Source organism: Littorina saxatilis, linkage group LG10 (genome assembly GCF_037325665.1).
Source record: "Littorina saxatilis isolate snail1 linkage group LG10, US_GU_Lsax_2.0, whole genome shotgun sequence".
In the NCBI taxonomy this organism is placed as follows: domain Eukaryota; kingdom Metazoa; phylum Mollusca; class Gastropoda; order Littorinimorpha; family Littorinidae; genus Littorina; species Littorina saxatilis.
The window spans coordinates 34,639,968-34,652,314 of NC_090254.1; the positions used below are offsets into that span (position 1 = coordinate 34,639,968).

Below are 12,347 nucleotides of genomic sequence, written 5' to 3' on the forward strand. Positions count from 1 at the left end.
CTAAGACGACACCATCAACAAACAACAACAAAACAGATACAACTACAACGACAACAACGACAACAACCCCACATCGGGAAGAACGGCTTAAATTTCAACAGCACCTCCAACAACTGATGTACACTAATAAACAGTGCTGGGAACACACAAGAATGTCCTTGTAACAAATCAGACATTGACTACATCCACATCAACAACAACTACTACGAAAATTTCAACAACAACAACTCGAACTCAAGACCGATTGTAATTTCTACAAACCCCACCATCAACAAAACCAACACCAACTACAACTACCATCTCAACAGGAATCTGTGTTTTGCCTAATATATTTGCCAAGCCTGGCAAACCTTGAACTTACACCCTTGAGAGAGAAATTCAATTTCCTCATAAAGTGTTTGCTTCGAATTAGGGAAAATGATACAACTCTACAATTAATCCCCAGTTATCAAATCCTCAGAGATGGGAAACATCTGTCTCCACTATGACACCGCAAATAGAACGGTCTCTAGCAACAGACGCTGAAACGATACAGCTAATCCTTCCAGTGCCAGGGCATTTCCGGCACACACCTAAACTATGTGCCTCTAACCAGACTAAGAGGTTACAATTCACACTATTCCCCAAATATCAACCCGAACAGACGGGACACATCCGTTTCAACTATGACGCCGCAGCAAGAAGGGTATCAAGTCACAGACGCCGATACGCTACAGCTAATCCCTCCAGCACTAGGTATTTCCGGCATTTGCCATCCCTCAAACCCAATCAAGGGACGGGGAAAGGAGACGAAGAGACTGGGGCCTGCACATTCCTAAGCCTCTCCCCCAACTATATCTACACATTGGCACTAATTAAAACCTCCAACTGAGCACACATACCCAATCTCGACGTTTTGCTCATCCCCTCACATTCCCGTATCAAAAGGACACGCGATACCACCCCACTATCCGTGGTCAAAGTGCACTTGTCACTATACGGCTCTCTCCCAAATCATGGGCAGACACTCCAAAACACAACTCCGCATCCAAAGGAGGAAACAAACCAGACTTTCTAATGAGAAAGAAAAGAAGATCAACAACAACTTGACATGAGCCAAACAATTCGTGATCAACTTGTCAAATGTGCAACTCTCGAATGGACAATATCTGGGCTTAGCAAAAGGCCTCAAATTCATACCAACGCCAAAAACCAACAAACCAACCATGAGAAAACAAATCTCTGCAGATTTCTACAAACTTGCACGAAACATTCGATGCAAATTTCACTTCCGCGAAAACACCTCCAACACGGAAATACCTCCGTTCTACACAAAATCCAATTGGAACCCCCCACTAGGCAACGAAGCCATCAAAGAGTACATCTTCAATACCAGAATGGAACTATACAATCTCTCTTTAAAGAAACTACAATCCAACCTCTCTGAAGATGAAAGGAAAGCCCCCAAGGAGCTATCTGACAATCAAGACATAGTCATACGTAAAGCTGACAAAAACAACACAATCGTGATCTTGAACAAAACTACCTACGACGAGGAAGCACAACTCCATCTTTCAGGGGTACACTACAAAACCATCCCCCCACCTGATCAACTGGCACTGATCAACCAAATGATGACAATCATAACACATCTAAAGGAAACCCAACAAAATGACAAACCAACATACAAGTTCCTTTGCCAAACCAAAAATGCACAAAAAATGGCAAACTGTACTTTCTCCCTAAAGTACACAAATTCTCCAAAGAAGAAATTTGCAACCTACAAACAAACGGAGTCCAGGGTACTAGAATTCCAGGCAGACCTATCATTTCCCAATGTGACACCCCCTCCCAATACGTGGGAAAATTCATCGATTTCTTCCTACTACCTACAGTAAAAAGACAACCTACCTATATCAGAGACACATTGGATTTTATCCAGCAAATTGAACAACTCACTCTTCCCCCCAATGTGCTCATTTGTACATTTGACATCACTAGCATGTACACTAACATGACAGCGGTTGAACTCTTAAGAGCTGTGGACGAAGCTTTGCCCACCACCCTGTGTATCCCACCATTATCACCTATCCACAAATCACACATCGTGTCACTTCTTGAGCTCATCTTGAAAAACAACAACTTTGTGTTCGACAACCAACACTACAACCAGTGCATTGAGGCCCCCTTGGGAATGACAGCATCCCCAGAAATATGCGATATACGCATGTTTCAACTCATGAATGAAATCCTCGACAAATATGTCCACAAAGGCACGATTCTCTGGCACGGACGCTACAGAGAAGACGGCATCTTGTTCTTTAATGCTGACCAAAACCAAATACATCAGCTGTTTGATATTGCCAACGCCCACCATCCATTACTCAAATTCATATACAACATCTCTGACTCAGAGGCGACGTTTCTTGACACCACCTTCTACAAGGGTAACAGATTCTTGTCCAACAAAATATTGGACTTGAAAACACACAGGAAATCTACTGAAACATTTCAGTATCTCCATCGGGAATCTGCCCACCTTTCCAGTGTCTTTAAAGGACTTGTGAAAGGTGAATTGATCAGATACATTCGCACCAACAACATAACCACACAGAACAAGGAAACTGATTTATTCCTTTCAAAACTCCTTGAGAGAGAATATATACCGGACGAACTGGAGTTAATCAAACGGGAAGTCTTGAACATACCAAGAAACACACTTCTAAAACAAAAGAGACCATCCCACCAAAAGCAAAGCTCCACCACTCCTCATGGTCTCAACCTACAACCCTAGACTGAGACACCTTAACAGGAAACTCTTGAAACACTGGAAGCTGATTCTACAAGACACAGAATGTTCCGGCTTGTTCCCTAAACCTCCCCTTGTTGCCTATGCAAGACACAGGAACTTGAAATATCATCTTGTTAAAACCTCTTAACAAGTCAAGTGACAAAACAACCCCTGCCTTGCTTACACAAGGTAATGAAAACAATACAACGCCGGGAACTTTCGCTTATTCAAAACCACAAACCCCCCTGACTAAACAACAGTCACGTAAATCACGGAGAGAATAAATTAAGCTACGAAAAAATATAAGTGTTACACCAACAAACGGTGAAGGTAAAAACAACCCAACAGTTTTTCACTGATCAATAGTGCTGATAACACGAATGAATCGACACGCAACACGGTCACTCAGCCGCAACGGAGAGGGAGGGACGTAGTTTCGCGCCCAACAATCACCCCCACGGCAACTCCGCCCACCACGCCAAAAGGGCCCCACTACACGTATCAAAGACGCTACGCCCAGCCACCGGAGCGTACGGGCCAGCAAGGGTCCAACCATGTAGCAATTGCCTTTGTTCGATCCTCGGTAGTGTGGAAAAGCACCCAGAGACACCCAAAACCTCTCCCCAATATAACCAGTACACGTGTTGTTTCACAACAACGGTACTCAATCAATACCACTGAGTAATGAAGCAATTTGCTAAATCAGCTGAACACAAACGGCAGACACCGCGTGTAACAAGACCAACACCTCTCACTCTCAGTGTACACTACTACACCAACAGGAATAACAGCTCGATAACCCAGAACAACTACAATGTTAGTTTGAAAAAGCACCTGGAGACACACACAATCTCTCCCATATACAACCTGTACATTTGTTGCTTTACAACACCATCACCCAGTACCTCTAAGTATTGAAGCACACTGCTAAAACAGCTGAACACGAACAGCTGATGCCTTGCGTAAGCAAGAACAACACCTGTGTATACCATTACAACAAAAGGAACAAAGATAACTAAGACGACACCATCAACAAACAACAAAACAGATACAACTACAACGACAACAACCACAACAACCCCACATCGGGAAGAACGGCTTAAATTTCAACAGCACCTCCAACAACTAATGTACACTAATAAACAGTGCTGGGAACACACAAGAATGTCCTTGTAACAAATCAGACATTGACTACATCCACATCAACAACAACTACTACGAAAATTTCAACAACAACAACTCGAACTCAAGAACGATTATAATTTCTACAAACCCCACCGTCAACAAAACCAACACCAACTACAACTACCATCTCAACAGGAATCTGTGTTTTGCCTAATATATTTGCCAAGCCTGGCAAACCTTAAACTTACACCCTTGAGAGAGAAATTCAATTTCCTCATAAAGTGTTTGCTTCGAATTAGGGAAAATGATACAACTCTACAATTAATCCCCAGTTATCAAATCCTCAGAGATGGGAAACATCTGTCTCCACTATGACACCGCAAATAGAACGGTCTCTAGCAACAGACGCTAAAACGATACAGCTAATCCTTCCAGTGCCAGGGCATTTCCGGCACACACCTAAACTATGTGCCACTAACCAGACCAAGAGGTTACAATTCACACTATTCCCCAAATATCAACCCGAACAGACGGGACACATCCGTTTCAACTATGACGCCGCAGCAAGAAGGGTATCAAGTCACAGACGCCGATACGCTACAGCTAATCCCTCCAGCACTAGGTATTTCCGGCATTTGCCATCCCTCAAACCCAATCAAGGGACGGGGAAATGAGACGAAGAGACTGGGGCCTGCACATTCCTAAGCCTCTCCCCCAACTGTTATATCTACACATTGGTACTAATTAAAACCTCCAACTGAGCACACATACCCAATCTCGACGTTTTGCTCATCCCCTCACATTCCCGTATCAAAAGGACACGCAATACCACCCCACTATCCGTGGTCAAAGTGCACTTGTCACTATACGGCTCTCTCCCAAATCATGGGCAGACACTCCAAAACACAACTCCGCATCCAAAGGAGGAAACAAACCAGACTTTCTAATGAGAAAGAAAAGAAGATCAACAACAACTTGACATGAGCCAAACAATTCGTGATCAACTTGTCAAATGTGCAACTCTCGAATGGACAATATCTGGGCTTAGCAAAAGGCCTCAAATTCATACCAACGCCAAAAACCAACAAACCAACCATGAGAAAACAAATCTCTGCAGATTTCTGCAAACTTGCACGAAACATTCGATGCAAATTTCACTTCCGTGAAAACACCTCCAACACGGAAATACCTCCGTTCTACACAAAATCCAATTGGAACCCCCCACTAGGCAACGAAGCCATCGAAGAGTACATCTTCAATACCAGAATGGAACTATACAATCTCTCTTTAAAGAAACTACAATCCAACCTCTCTGAAGATGAAAGGAAAGCCCCCAAGGAGCTATCTGACAATCAAGACATAGTCATACGTAAAGCTGACAAAAACAACACAATCGTGATCTTGAACAAAACTACCTACGACGAGGAAGCACAATTCCATCTTTCAGGGGTACACTACAAAACCATCCCCCCACCTGATCAACTGGCACTGATCAACCAAATGATGACAATCATAACACATCTAAAGGAAACCCAACAAATTGACAAACCAACATACAATTTCCTTTGCCAAACCAAAAATGCACAAAAAATGGCAAACTGTACTTTCTCCCTAAAGTACACAAATTCTCCAAAGAAGAAATTTGCAACCTACAAACAAACGGAGTCCAGGGTACTAGAATTCCAGGCAGACCTATCATTTCCCAATGTGACACCCCCTCCCAATACGTGGGAAAATTCATCGATTTCTTCCTACTACCTACAGTAAAAAGACAACCTACCTACATCAGAGACACATTGGATTTTATCCAGCAAATTGAACAACTCACTCTTCCCCATAATGTGCTCATTTGTACATTTGACATCACTAGCATGTACACCAACATGACAGCGGTTGAACTCTTAAGAGCTGTGGACGAAGCTTTGCCCACCACCCTGTGTATCCCACCACTACCACCTATCCACAAATCACACATCGTGTCACTTCTTGAGCTCATCTTGAAAAACAACAACTTTGTGTTCGACAACCAACACTACAACCAGTGCATTGAGGCCCCCTTGGGAATGACAGCATCCCCAGAAATATGCGATATACGCATGTTTCAACTCATGAATGAAATCCTCGACAAATATGCCCACAAAGGCATGATTCTCTGGCACGGACGCTACAGAGATGACGGCATCTTGTTCTTTAATGCTGACCAAAACCAAATACATCAGCTGTTTGATATTGCCAACGCCCACCATCCATTACTCAAATTCACATACAACATCTCTGACTCAGAGGCGACGTTTCTTGACACCACCATCTACAAGGGTAACAGATTCTTGTCCAACAAAATATTGGACTTGAAAACACACAGGAAATCTACTGAAACATTTCAGTATCTCCGTCGGGAATCTGCCCACCTTCCCAGTGTCTTTAAAGGACTTGTGAAAGGTGAATTGATCAGATACATTCGCACCAACAACAATATAACCACACAGAACAAGGAAACTGATTTATTCCTTTCAAAACTCCTTGAGAGAGAATATATACCGGACGAACTGGAGTTAATCAAACGGGAAGTCTTGAACATACCAAGAAACACACTTCTAAAACAAAAGAGACCATCCCACCAAAATCAAAGCTCCACCACTCCTCATGGTCTCAACCTACAACCCTAGACTGAGACACCTTAAAAAGAAACTCTTGAAACACTGGAAGCTGATTCTACAAGACACAGAATGTTCCGGCTTGTTCCCTAAACCTCCCCTTGTTGCCTATGCAAGACACAGGAACTTGAAATATCATCTTGTTAAAACCTCTTAACAAGTCGAGTGACAAAACAACCCCTGCCTTGCTTACACAAGGTAATGAAAACAATACAACGCCGGGAACTTTCGCTTATTCAAAAAGACATACCCCCCTGACATAACAACAGTCACGGAAATCACGGAGAGAATAAATAAAGCTACGAAAAAACATAAGTGTTACACCAACAAACGGTGAAGGTAAAAACAACCCAACAGTTTTTCACTGATCAATAGTGCTGATAACACGAATGAATCGACACGCAACACGGTCACTCAGCCGCAACGGAGAGGGAGGGACGCAGTTTTTGCGCCCAACAATCACCCCCACGGCAACTCCGTCCACCACGCCAAAAGGGCCCCACTACACTATCAAAGACGCTACGCCCAGCCACCGGAGCGTTGATTGACACACACTTATCCCGCATCTACACAAACCAGCCAACCCACGGGCGGAACTTGGTCCCACCAATAAGATCGCCGAACAACTCTGACGAGATTGTCTACTAAAACTACTTGACCACATCACGAGTTTCTCCTGATTCCGAGACCTACCACGCTTTCCCACTACGCTCCTTGATCTACACCACCCTTTAGCAAAATGGTCACCACCAACTTCTCTATGGAGATTGCTGAAACTCAATTCAACTTTTCGTTGGAGGAAGAAGAGGATTCTACCATCAACGCCAGCCAGTACCACGCCGCCAGGGAGATGGAACTCAACTCCCACATCTTGAAAGAACACGACAACATCCTCGAAATAAGCCTGTTCCCTGCGGACGCAAACGCTCCCGCCCAAGCCATACAGGTTAACCTGAAACCAGCCAAAGAAAGGGTAATCCCCATCTTGGACAAACTGCAGGAAACCTTCAAATGCAGAATGAGTCTTACCAGAGAAATATATCGACAAAGATCGAAGTTGAAACACTGATTGCCCTTCTGAAGGAATGCAATCGGGATGTGAATGGTACAGTTGATATTGGACACGGTCTGCCTTGAATGGGGAGGTTGGCGATGAATCGCACTGTACACTACAGGACATTTTCCTCTCAGTCTCAGTCTTACTGATTTTCAATCATCGGTTTGGATCAACCAGCAGGTAAGTTACTGTTTTTAAAATCCAAGACATGGCCATTGCAAACGTGGCCTTTGTAGAACTGAGCAAGATTTATCTGTTGTGTATGTATCTGTGTGTTACTGATTAACTGGGTGTGACTGTGAGTCACTGAGTGTGTTTTTGTTGTGTTCTGTTTTTTTACTCAAGTTTATAAAATGCTTGATATCTTTAATCTGCATGCACAGAATCAAATGCTGCTGTATCAGTGTATGAACTATGGTTGTAAAAGAATAAACAAAACAATTACTGAATTAGTGAGTGATTTGGCTCTGATAGTGAAGTTAAAATGGTACTTATTTAATTTTCAAGACATGTTATGTCAATATTGTTCTGGTTTTTTTCAGGCCTCCCGAGAAACCAGAGATGATATGCATCATTCATACAGCTCCTGTCTTCCAGTTCCAACAGTTTACCTTTAAACATGGATACATGTACTGGAGAGGTATCAGGATGACTTGGCGTGGTGCTTTACATTACAGACTACCCCTGAAGAGTAAGTTACACATTTATTTACCACGTACAGCTTTTGCTTGTCAAATCTGTATGGTAAAATTTATTTATGTATAAATATCTAGTAACATTAGGTATTGGTGATGGTAGTCTGAAGCTATAAACATGTACTGATGTAGATAATTCAGCAGTCTTTTGTTCTTTGTAAATTGAATAACAAGTACTTTGTAGATGAAATTATTCATACATTTGAAGATGCATAGTAATACTGTGCATGGTAATTGGTATGATGTACTTTGTATACATATTAATGGTACAAATAGCTTTATTTTCTCTCTCCTTCCCATCTTAAAGTTTGTTGCAACCCTATACTCATACAGTGCATTATACTGTTTGTATGAACATTGAACTATTGCGATGCAAGAAAGTAAAACATGAAATAGCTAGAATCAGAGACATAGATAGAATGTATGTCTCTGCTAGAATGAAAGATTTACTCGTTACTGGAATTATTTTAAATACAGTCAGTCCTTTCCTTGGCTCACAATCACAGATCTGGCCAGTTTGTTTTTATAGGTTTTTTTTAACATGGAATAAGAGTAACAATGTAAATTGTAATACCGCCTGTGTACTTGGATACCTACTTCTACATTCAACACCCTGACTGCCCCTGCGCAGAGTTAGAATTTTCTGAATGAATTCACATCACATTTCTCAACAAAACTGTAAGGTGTCAACGCTAAATATGTGTGTGGGATGAGGGCTCATGCTGAATTTAAAAAATAGTAACTTTCCATCACATTCCAGAAAAGCTGCTCACATCATCAGCATAACAAGATATCATTTTGTTAGAAAGGTTCTTGTGAGGAAATCTGTTTAATTTTAATGATGAAAGTATAAATATATTCATGAAATAAAAGGTTTTCACAGGAAGGAATGATGGCACCTGTAATATTACAGAACAATGTTTACAGTTTAGTTCATAGTTGTCACTGTCAGTATCACCCACACTATTCTCCATCCCACTGATCTTGTGAAGAACAAGTATTACCTCCTACCTACCTTTCCGCACCCCCACCCCCAACACACACCCTCTTCTCGATACCCAAAACATATCCCCATCAGCGCACAGCAAAGTCTGGATGTGCTCAGTAATACATTTTCTTTATTTTCCAGGAAGTGAGGTGCCGAGATGACGTGCAGGCAGCTTGCAGAGTGGTGCCTGGCTTTGCTGCGGATGATTATCAGATTCAGTCCATTCTGTGCTGACAGAGCTACCAGAACTGCTTTAATATAGTCCATCTGAAGATGCTTACACTTGTACAGAGGTTTTCTGTTGCCTTAGTGGTGAAATGAACATGTAACAAATTAACAATAACATTCTACACAAATTATGTGTGGTGCGGTGTGGATCAAGGGTACATTTTGACTTATGTAAGTTGTCAATTCAGCTAAATACAGGTAGTGTTTGGTATGCAGATATTTTCTTACAGCAAACATCGGTTTGTTTGTTTTTACTACATAAAGTGGTATTATCTTTTATGTTGTTTAAGTGCTTTAAGTTAAGCTGTTCACAGGCAGTATTTTACACACAGGCTTAGCTTTGGGAGATGTGTGTGTATGAACTATGATTCAGTCAATGCGTGTTCATGTATAGACTTTGTTTGCAATATTAGAATTTAGATCTTTTAACTGCATTATGCACATGAAATGTGTTAAACCATGACTTGTTCTTCCTTTGAATCGTAATCAGTACTTTAGCTTGTTTAAAATTTTCATTGATTCTGTTTTTGGGTCGTTCTGGTGCATCCTGGATGGTTCAATTCATTCTTATGTTGTGCTGAAATGTTGCTTTTGTAATACAGTCTGCCAAGATTGTGTCTTTCACTTGGATGTGGTGAACTTACTTTTTAAAGGCCTGCTCTGCCTCATTAAAACACTTCGCCTCACTGTGTCAGACCTTCATCAGGCTTTTTGCATGGGATAAGAAAATCCTTCCACTTGGTCACATAGCAAAAGTCAGCACCCTGACTTCTTAGTGTGGTGATGTCTTTTCTTATTAATTTATTTCCCCCAAAAGGCATAAGTGTTTTAAACAAAATTATGTCTTACAGCTATAGTGGAACCCCCCTTTTAAGACCTCCAGAAATCTGAGAAAATCAGGTCTTGAAAAGGAGGGTGTCTTAAAATGGAGGTAAATTTACAGAGGTTATGAACAGAAAGTCTGAGAAAACAAGGTCTTAAAATGGAGGGGGTCTTAAAAGGGGGGTTCCACTGTATGACTATTGGGGATTATGTGTTTGTAAAGATAGAGCTGAGAATCCTACACAGAATTATGTGCATAGAAGGCAGCCTGAATCTTGACCCACACTGCTGGCATGACCTTCATAGCTGCATTCAACGCTTTACTTTTACGCTGGTAACTTTACGGTTGCTCTCTCTGGATTGAGCATTTTTATTTCAACCAAGGGGAAAAATTAAATGCCTCTGCAGAGATTCGAACCTAGGACCTAGATTTTCAGGCCGATGTCCTAACCACTAGTTTTTTTATATTTATTGTAAGATGGATATATGTCTAGCGGATGCAGCTACATGTACAAATGTGCCAAATTAGAACTTGCATTCTCAGCCTATAATCTTTGGCCATTCATGTGAGTACTAAATATTGTGAATGCATGTGAGACTGCCTTGTTTTACTTTTGTGAAATGTGTGAACTCACTTTGTTTACATCTTTGTGTTAATAAATGCAGTTTATCAGTTACCTCTGTTTGTTTCTTCTGCAAGTATGTCAAATGGCCCACACACACCCTCATGCGCACACACACACACAGACACACACAAAATCAGATCTCAAGTGTAAGTATTATTTTTGCAGTTTTATTTTAATGCCCATAATCAGTCAAACAAATATATCATCACACTTGCACCTAAGCCTAAAATTAGCAGTCCTGCATACAATCATATGTAATGTGTAAATGTTTCAGGTCACCATCTGTCCTGGCTTGAACATGCAATAAGAACACCTCTACACAAACACATGTACAGTCAACCGGCTAGCTGCTTCCCTGTAAGGCATATTTTTCTATGAATTAATCGATTTTCCGCAGACAGCAGCCAGGTAGTGGATCTTTAGTATATGTCCAAGCAGACGGTTGATCTTAGTACAACACATCAAGGAAATATTTTTTTTAAAACAGATCCAACATCTAACCTTCCAAAGCTCATAATCAATAAAGAAGAATGGTATGTTACTGCGACCCTTTATTTATGACTTAAGGCAATGTGCGGCAGTAAAATTACCAAACTTAAACTTGAAGAATACAGTCAAGGAATAACTTAGTTTTCTGGGTAGTTATTGAAGTGACTTATTAAAATGAATGAAAACATTGTGGATGGATATTGACCGCTGTTGCGATGAAAACTGGCATTTACAGCGTCGTATGGGATTTCTAGAAAACGGCTTTACAGCAACATCATACATCAGAAATCCCTAATATTTGGCACAAGGATACACATGTATTATATCTACAATAATATAGAACGGTTTTTTTTTAAACAACTACAGTTGAATTTAAATTAACTATTGTAATGAATATGCAGTGAGAAATTCGTTCATTCTTATGACAAAAGATATTAAAATTCAACTGTAGTCTGTTGTAAAAGAATCGTTCTATATGATTGTAGATTAGATACATGTGCATCTTTGTGCCAAATATTAGGAATTTCTGATGTATGATGTCGCTGTTAAACTGTTTCCTAGAAATCCAATGTAACGACTGTTTCCATAGCAACGGCACTCTATGTCGATCAGTATTCACAATCCTCCGAAAGCGGCGTATGTCTGCCTAAATGGCGGGGTAAAAACGGTCATACACGTAAAAATCCACTCGTGCAAAAACACAGAAGAAGAAGAAGTATTCACAATTGTTCTATTTATTATGTCACTTCCCAGAAAACCAGGTTATTCCATGTATTCTCCAAATTCAATTTTACTGCCGCACATTTCCTTAACAAAATGTCAGATTTACTGTACTTTGACCGAGCAGTTTTTGTAAGAGGACAGGCCTTAGTTTTATTTCGGTGGCATAATTC

General features: G+C 41.0%; 1 long non-coding RNA gene across 1 annotated transcript; it reads left to right on the forward strand.

The window, feature by feature from the left end:
• The first annotated feature begins 854 nt into the window (after positions 1 to 854).
• Positions 855 to 11,016, forward strand: LOC138978653 (uncharacterized). The gene is made up of 3 exons (XR_011459753.1): positions 855 to 7,786; positions 8,149 to 8,297; positions 9,431 to 11,016. It is a non-coding gene; the product is annotated as an uncharacterized lncRNA (long non-coding RNA).
• Positions 11,017 to 12,347: the final 1,331 nt, after the last annotated feature.